The following is a 9,024-nucleotide window of genomic DNA, read 5'->3' as shown; positions in this document are numbered from 1 at the left end:
GGAAAAAATATTTCTAAAAAAAGTCAAGGTAAAATGAAGGCATTGGATTAGATGATTTCTAAGGTCTCTTTCAAAGCAATCTATGATCCTCTGAGTTCAAGCAACACCCTTAAAACAAAAGCTAGATGTTTTTATCTTCAGAATAACAACTCAATTCACTCCATATAAAGAAAACCTGGAAAATATTCACAGAGAGTTGGGGTAGATTTCTAAAATACTAGGGGAGGAAAACATTTGAAAACCCAGCTGGAGGAAAAACATCTTTTTCACTAAGCTCAGATGCAAAATTGTCTTGTTCAAGAGACATTATGAGAGTGACATTTCAGTCTTTTATGGAGTATATCTGGAGCAGTAGGATCCCAAACTGGAATTAGCTATAGTCCCCAGCAAGCAAAATGCAGTCCCAGAGAACATGCTGTATACTGAAAAAACAACTCTCCATGACCTACTTGTGATACGCTACGACCTGGCTGGATGCTGCTTCTTTCCTTGGCAAATTCCCTGGCCATCTACCTTCTTGCTGGGTTCCAAGCTGGAAAACCTAGACTGAGGCATTTTTCTTGCAGCAATAAAGTCCCTTCTTGTCCTCACTCCCACTTCTACCAAAGGAGAACTTGACTGGAAAAGAGTGATGCTAGAGCCCACCTCCCAGCCCCATTCTCCCCAATTCTGGAAGAAATGGGTCAGCCCTGCTCTGGCTTTGATCACTAGCAACATAGTCACACTATGACTGGTTTCTCTTAATTAGTTCAGCAATTCTGCCGACTGCTCTTCGAAAGGTAACTGTCTGTATCCGTCTTGTGTGGGTCCGTAGGGAGCAGTTTCACACCTGGTGGTCTTGCAGACTGGACACTTTTAAAGTGGAGGGCTTTATGCTTAGTCTGGAGGAATTGTCTGGAACATACAGCTGACAACCAAAACAAAGGAGTGAGCTGTTCAGATAACGAGTATGGATTCTTCCTGCTTTGTCTTTTAGTAGTATTCATAGAGGATGCCATCCTCAGATTCAGGGCTAAACAAAAAGGAATGGCACAGACATCAAAATGTGAGTAAATACTAACACCAATTGTAGAGTGTTTTGAAAGAGTATTTGAATTTGGAATAAGTGGATTGGGTTCTCTGAGAGCCAAATCATTCACTAGGAAACAACTACTACTTCTATGACCTTAGGCAAGTCACTTAACCATTCTGGGTGGGACTCAGTTTTCTCGTCTGCACATGAATAGGATGTACTAGATGACTACTCAAAACTATTTTTTTCAAATCCAAGGTTCTTCTAATCCTGTGATGCTGGCTTTTATTTCTTAGAATTCATCATTTCCTTGCCTTTTCCCTAAGTGTCTCTCTCCCTAAAAGAAGCTTTTAATTTACTTGTGAATACACACACAATACATTATATACATCCTAGCCTCCATACTCTTGACTAAGCTTTTCCCTTATTCCTGACAAACCCATTTTCTTCATCTTCCCCATCCAATAGAGTATCCATTCTTTAAGAGCTTGTCCAAGGGGCAGCTAAGTGGCTCTACTGATAGAGAATCGGATCCTGGGTTCAAGTGTGACCTCAAATCCTTCCTAACTGTGTGACCCTGGGCAAGTTACTTACCTCTAATTGTCTAATCCTTATCACTCTTCTGCCTTGGAATTGATACTTTAGTATCACTTTGAAGACAGAAGTTAAGGATTTAAAAAAAATTTGGTCTAAGTACTACCACCCCTGGGCTACTTTCCGGTGTCCACCTGCAACCCAGCTCTCACCTGTGGCTCCAAGAAGCTGTAGCATACATAGCGGCCATACCATGGCAAACCCACTTGGTGGAAGGGCTAAATCAGGTTGAGGATAACTGAAAGGCCACAAGCATGTCAATGAGTTAGGGTCTGGTATCTACCCCAGGCATATGAGGATGTCCCCCACCTCCCCAGTGGAAAGTGCAGATGAGAATAACTTATTTCCATGACCATGAAGTCAGCTGAAGCAGGTATGGTGGCATGCTTAGAGCTTGGTTAGGCATGAAAGAAGCCAAGCTCATCTGCTGCATCCCTGGCTATAGTACCTTTTGGACTTTGATGATTCTGAAAGCAAGAGTGAGACTGATGTCTTTGCACAATGGCTTCTCACATAAATTCAATTCATGCACAGGTCAGGACAGCATCCCATGATGTCATCGGTCCTTCTGAAAAACAAGGGACAAACAACAGCCCTCCCTAAAGTTTTCCTTCTTGGGACTCTGAAGCCTTCACACAGTTAAACACCTGCTTATATCACACTATATTGTTCTCTAATAATTGTTTTACTCAGTGGGATTATAAACTCCTCAGAAAGCAGAGACCAATTCTATCTTTCTAGAAAAACTGCACCAAAAAAACCCTATTGGGTGCTAATAAGCACACATATATTTAGTTGATTAATTGAATCACTTAGGAAGATACAGGCCAGTTTCCAGGGGTTTGTTGTTGTTCAGTTATGTCCAATTCTTCGTGACTTCTTTTGGGATTTTCTTGGCAAATACTAGAATAGTTTGCTATTTTCTTAACGAGTTTATTTTACAAATGAGGAAGTGAGGCAAACAGGATTAAGTGACTTGCCTAAAGTCACACAGATAATAAGTGTCACAAGCCAGATTTGAACTCTTGGAAAGATTAGTTTTCCTGGTTCCAGGCCCAGCACTCTATCCACAGACCTACTGAGTAGCCCTCAACAACAACAATGGAACACAAGTCCAGTTTCCAGGACTATACACTGAACCAAAGGAAAGACAAAAGCTTTGCCCACATTTGTTTAGGGAAGCACAAGGTGTATTTAATGATGAAGTTAATTAAGGCCATCCAAGAAGATAATCTCACCTCTTTTCCACACAGTCGCTGGGTTACTCTATGCTTTAATCTCCCTGGTTAAATAGAACCAAAAAAAAGAAAAAAGAAAAGGAAAACAAGATAACCTATGAAAGTTCCCTGGATGATTTAGACTGAAAACCTACCTTAGCAAACATTCCCACTAGCACCATTCTACCTACTCTCAATTTGCATCTCAGGACCTCAATAAACACCAGGTCAGAACAAACCATCCTCAAAATCAACAAATATGACCCTGAAAATCACTCCAAAGAGCAGAAAATAAAGATAACCTTAGTTCAGGCACTGATCATTTCAAGGTGAATGACCGAAGACCTGAAAGGATAGAGTTCCTTGCTTCTTTCTGAATAACCAAATGAAATATTTTTTTGTTCTAACTTTTCTTTTCCCAGTTTCTGATTTCCTAGGATTCTCTTTTACACTTCTACTAACTGTGCAGTAATGCTTCAAGACTTGAAAGAAATCATGTCATAACTGTGTAAGGTCAAAATTGTGCACCTGTTGAATCCTCTAGAGCCATCACTGAAAAATCCTTGCCAAGGGTTTCTCAGTATCCCATAGTCTGTAGGTCATTGGAATTCCCAGAGCCTGAACCAACATTTCAAATTGTTTGGGGAGTGAAGGGTCTTCCTGAAATGAAGGCAATTTCTACCTAGAAAAAAAAAAGTGATATATTTGAGTCGAAAGGGATTTTACAAGTCATCTTAGGGGAATTCTTTTACCTGATTAATGTTATATCCTCCACAACCAAACTTTCTTGTCTGAAAAAGTAAAAGAGTATTTAAAGAGTAAAAACAAAACAAAACCCTGCTTTATCATTTCAGCAGAGAATTTTTGCCAAATATTTAAATATAAAAATATGAGGCCATCCATTGAGAGGTCCTTTTTGTCCCTAACTCTCTATTCCACATCTCTTTATTGGCATTTCTAAATCTCCAACCTCAGGGAAGACATGAAAGCTCTCTGCAAATGCCAACTCTCCTGTCTGTGCCCTTGAGCACATTCTCTCTGATTCCTCTGCTGCATTTCCCCTTCAATCATCTTCTCTATTTCCTTAATTTTCAATCTCTCCTCATCTCCTGACTTCTTTATTGCTTATAAACATGCCCAGATCTCACCTATCCTAAAAAAATCCCCTTTCCACCAAAAAGCAACTGTATGATCTTACCATCTCCTCAAACCACTTCCTATAGTCTTTCTTCTGCTATACTACCAAATTCCTTGGAGAAAAATTTTATTCCTAATTTGCTCCTTCTCAATTCCCACTCATTACTCAATTCCATATTCAGGATTTCTGATCTTATATCATCACCTAACTGCAAAATCTCTCAAATGATGTGTAATTTTCAAGCTTAATAATAATTTCTCACTCTTTGTCTTTCTGCAGCTCATGGCCCTGTTGACTACTGTTCTCCTCCCAGATAATCTCTCCTTCCTGAATTTTCAAGATACTTGTACTTTCTTTCCTCATTCTATTCCATTAGTGAGAATAGTTAACCTAAAATAAATAATTCTCTTTTAAGCCTTCATTTTGTGACTAATGTAAGCTTTTTTTTTTCTGTAATAGGACAAGCATTAGAGTAGCAGAGGTTAGCATAAGTATCTCCCAAATTTGGTAAACTATTAATGGTGTGTATGTCCCCATCCTCCACCACCACTCCATTTGTTAAGCATCTGCTATTGTAAAGGGTGAAATTATGGCTGAGACTGAATGTTCAATTATTTTTGGTCGCCAAGGATTTTATTTATTAACTCCTAATGAAAAACCCAAGTCAGATGGAAATTTTATGTTGATTTTAATTGATAGTGGAGGAGACTAAAGAGGAGGAAGAAGGAAAGGAGTAGGTTTCCTCCCTCCCCCACCCCCCCCTTGTGCAAGGGGAGATTAGGAGATAAGGGTTTGGAGTATGAAGGAGGAAGGAGTCAGGCTTGAACTCCAAAAAGGGAAAAGGCTAAGCCAAGATGCCAGAACCTGAAATCAGCTCCAGGGAAAAACTCACCACCAACCCAGTCAGTGGCTGCCACCACACCAAGATGTTGCAATGCTTAGCATGCTGCCAGCCAGAATCGTCTCTCTGAGGAAAGAGGAAGAGACAGGAAATGATGTGCCTTATATAGACGTTTTTACATCACTTTTCTGCATCTCATCTGTAGCAATGATAGCTTAGCTTGACTTAGGACAGCCCACAAGTCTGTCAGTTCTGCACATGTCTGTTGCCTTTTTTCCCCAGATACTTAATCTTGAGGGGTGTATGGGGTGCTCAGGGAGGGGTAGTATCTCTGGTATGGAGAGCTTGTCGTGCCCTCTTAGGGCAGCTCTCCAACCTCTGACCCTCACCTGACACACAGCTCTCACTTGTGGCTCCTAGTAGCTGCTAGCATGCAGCAGAGGCCACACCCCAGGCTGGCTAAACCTTGTGAGGGTAGCCATCAGGTCATCATGGACCCCTGGTGAACTAAGACTTTGCTCACCCAGCATGTGAAGACTGCTTCGGCTGAACAGACGAAAGAAACCAATAAGAAGGTTCAACGGCTGAGAGGGCAACGCAGTAAAGCACTGTGGAGTGCTTAGGGCGTGTTGAAACACAAAAGACAACACGGCCATCCAATGCAGCTGAGGAAGTCTCTAGATGTAACGACCTTTCGTACCACTGGACCCAGGCTTCCAACACCAAGAGAGTGGGACTGTCTCTGTGCATCGACTCTTCCACTTGAATCTCCTTCACGCACAAGTGTCTTTGTGCACACTCATCTATACACCATAGATGAAAACACACAAAGACAATCATCATCCTTGGTTACCAAGAGACTACTACTACTATACTTAATCTTGAGTATGGTGCAGGCATCCTGACCTTGTTAAACTGAGTAGGGTGGAGAAATGTGGACTTCCCAAGACCTGATTCTGTTATTCCAAGTATCTCTATTGTTACTGATCAGGAAATAGCTAAATCAAATCTTCTAAAGAATGGTCTGATTAGGGTGGAATAGTTTTAAAATTCACACTATAAGATTATATAAGATTATATATATATAACTATATAAAATCTGTGTCCCCTGCCACCCAAATCTAGTAAAGAAACTGATAAAAACTTGCTAAGAATGTTAGCATTGAGTCATAGTTTCCTTTCATAATAAACTTAGGTAATTAATCTCCAAACAGAATTTAGATGTAATTTGTAAAAACTCTTAGTCAGGCTCATAAAAACTCATTGAAAATCCCAATCAATCAGTCTACTCCTAGGTCCCAACTAAAACAGACCTCTTTATTTCCCATACTTGGAAATGTAAGCAGTTCTGATTGCCCCAGACTTGTCCGAATACCACCTCAACAGCAGACACTCAGTTGGGTAGTTCCTTATCACCGACTTGATCTTTAGTCATCAAATTGATGGTCCATTTCTAGTGGGTTTGATGTTTGTATTGTTGACTAATAGGTTTGATTGCATGTATTGATGAATGTAAGTCTTATTAGTGTCCTCTATTATTAATACTAATTAATCCTATTAGAATCATCCCTAAGAAGCACAGCAGTAAATTGCAAAGTGCCTTGCACTTCTGACATGCTTGGCCACATCTCAGTCTCCTTTGGTGGATCATTACCTATGTTCTGCTTCACTTGATATATTTGATATATTCAAGGACTCTTGGATCCTCTTCTCTTCCTCTACACCCCACTCAGTTATCTCATCATCATTCCTATGCAGTTTACTCCCAGATTCAGCCCTCATTTAACTTCTTACCACCAGGATAGCATCACCATTAGCCTATTAGACACTTCCAACTATAAGGATTTCAAAATCAAAATGTCCTGAACAGAACTCATTATCTTTCCCTTTCAAAACCTACCTCTTCCTAACTTCCTGTTTCAGATAAGGATATCAACATGCTTCCAGTCCCCTCCAGATTTGAAACATCAGAGTCATCTTCAACTCTTCATTATCCTGCATCCCTCACATTTAATCATGTATTTGTCCCTTTCTACTATAGGAGCCACTACTCTTGTTCAGTCCTTCATCACCTCTAGTTTGATTGTAGCAGTTAACTAATTGGTTTCCCAAACTCCACTCACTCCTTCACTTATTCATCCTCAATGCAGTTGCCAAATTAATATTTATAAATCAGAGGTCTGACCATGTTATTTCCCTACACAAGAAGCTCTAATGGTTCCTTTTTGCCTCTGGATAAAATATGCATTCCTATTTGGCTTTTGATCTGGCCCCAAATGAACTTTCTAAGTTTATTGCACATTACTTTTCTTCATTTTCAGGAAAACTGACCTCCTTGCTGTTCTCATATTTGTGATCCCATATTTGCCATTCTCCTCTATGCTTTAGCTACAAATGTCTCCAACCTCTATGCCTTAGCTACAAATATTCCTTTTTACTTCTGCCTTATAGAATTCCCTACCTTCTCTTAAAGCTCAGCCTGAAAAAAAAAGTCTATTTGGATCCCCTCCTCTCTTCAATTTCTAATGCCCTCTCTCTAGAAATTATTTTCTCTGCATTTTGCATTTCACTTTTGATGTAGACATTGTTCCATAACTCAAAGAATATAAACCTCCTGAGGGCAAGGATTGCATTTGCCTTGCTTTCTATCTCCAAAGTGAGATATGGTGACTGACATTTAGTAAATGCTTGATAAATCCTTGTTGATTAATTTAGAGGGCCTCACTATAAGACTGGCTCACCTAGAACTTATTCATGGGAAATCCCATTATTTAGTAGCAAGACTCCAGTCAGGGCTATTCAGATGTAAAACTGAAATTTTTAGAAATAAAAGAACCTTCTTTTTCTTTGTTGACCTATCCCAATTTCACTTTACTGATCCAAATTCCTTCTGTTAGTAGACTTGAACTAGTCAGGAAACTCCCTGTATAGTTACACTTCTGCCCTTTTTCAAGTACAGTGGAGGCTTGGTATATGCCCAGTTCCCATTGGTTTGCTTGGCTGATGTAACTCCTCCATGTAGAGGATGCTGGGGAGATGGCATCTGAGGCATTCTCCCTCTATTATTAGGAAGAATTGTGATGATATGTAAGGAGACTGGAGCATGTAATAGATATACTGTAGCTGATTCTGTCCAGCTAATCACATAGTAAAAGAGAGCTGCTCTGAATGGCTTCAACTTACATAACAGAGACTGTTAGCTTCAACTCCTTCTTGTCCCCAATTCAGTCTAAGAATATTTTATGACTCTTTCACAGCATCTAATGAGAGACCATGCACAAAAAGGAAGGGCTTCAGCACCTTCTTTCCTCTAAGATCATGCGTCCTCTGAGAAATAGGTATTGATTTTTGCACTCTTTATGGACTTTTATTGACAAAATCCCTGAACTTGTCTTTCCTCAGTGTCTAATTTGTTCACTTTCTCAGATATACTGTTTATACAAGATATACTGTTTGCTGTTGATTCCCTCTTCTACTTGATGCTCTCTTATTTCAGGTTTTCTTAATAGAACTATCTCATTAGTCTCTCCACATTTTTCTCCTACCTACCTACCTGACTGCTCCATCTTGGTCTCCTTTGCTAGATTTTTAACCAGGTCATCTCCCAATTGTAGGTGTCTAGCAGGGATATATCTCAGGTCCTCTTCTCTTCTTTCATACTATTCAGCTCCTGTTTATTAAAATATCATCTCCATGCTGATGATTCTCAAATCTACTTATCCAGCCTTAACCTCTCTGCCAAGCTCTCATCTCATAAATACAACTGAATTGTATGTCTTGAAATGGGTAGCCATTAGACAGCTTAAGCTCAACATGTCCAAAATTGAATTCTTATCTTCTTTTCCCCTCCCTGTCATCACTTTTATTGAATTTTTTTCCATATCATATCAGTACAATTTTCAGTGATCTTTTTCTGACATTTTGTGATCCATGTTCTCTCCTTCTCATACTTCCTCCTTCTACAAGATGGCAGGTAATATAGGTTATACATATATTATTATATAATACTTTTTTGTCATATTGTGAAAGAAAACATATTGCTTATAGTAGAGTAAAATTCATGGAGGAAATAAAGCGAAGAATGATGCTTCAATCTGCATTCAGCCTTTGTCAGTATCTTCTATAGTGGTGGATAGTTTGTTTGCTTTTTTATCATGAGTCCCTTGCATCCTTCCATTGCTGATAAGATTCAAGTCATTTAGTGGATCATCATATTTGATTA

General features: G+C 39.5%; 1 long non-coding RNA gene across 1 annotated transcript; it reads right to left on the bottom strand.

The window, feature by feature from the left end:
• Window positions 1-679: 679 nt before the first annotated feature.
• Window positions 680-3,665, bottom strand: LOC130455557 (uncharacterized). The gene is made up of 2 exons (XR_008913617.1): window positions 2,055-3,665; window positions 680-1,012 (listed from the first exon to the last, which is right to left on the bottom strand). It is a non-coding gene; the product is annotated as an uncharacterized LOC130455557 (long non-coding RNA).
• Between the last annotated feature and the right edge of the window lie 5,359 nt (window positions 3,666-9,024).

The sequence above is a fragment of the Monodelphis domestica genome, chromosome 7 (genome assembly GCF_027887165.1).
Source record: "Monodelphis domestica isolate mMonDom1 chromosome 7, mMonDom1.pri, whole genome shotgun sequence".
Lineage (NCBI taxonomy): Eukaryota > Metazoa > Chordata > Mammalia > Didelphimorphia > Didelphidae > Monodelphis > Monodelphis domestica.
The sequence above is the reverse complement of the archived record's forward strand: the minus strand, read 5'-3'. Positions and strand labels throughout refer to the sequence as shown.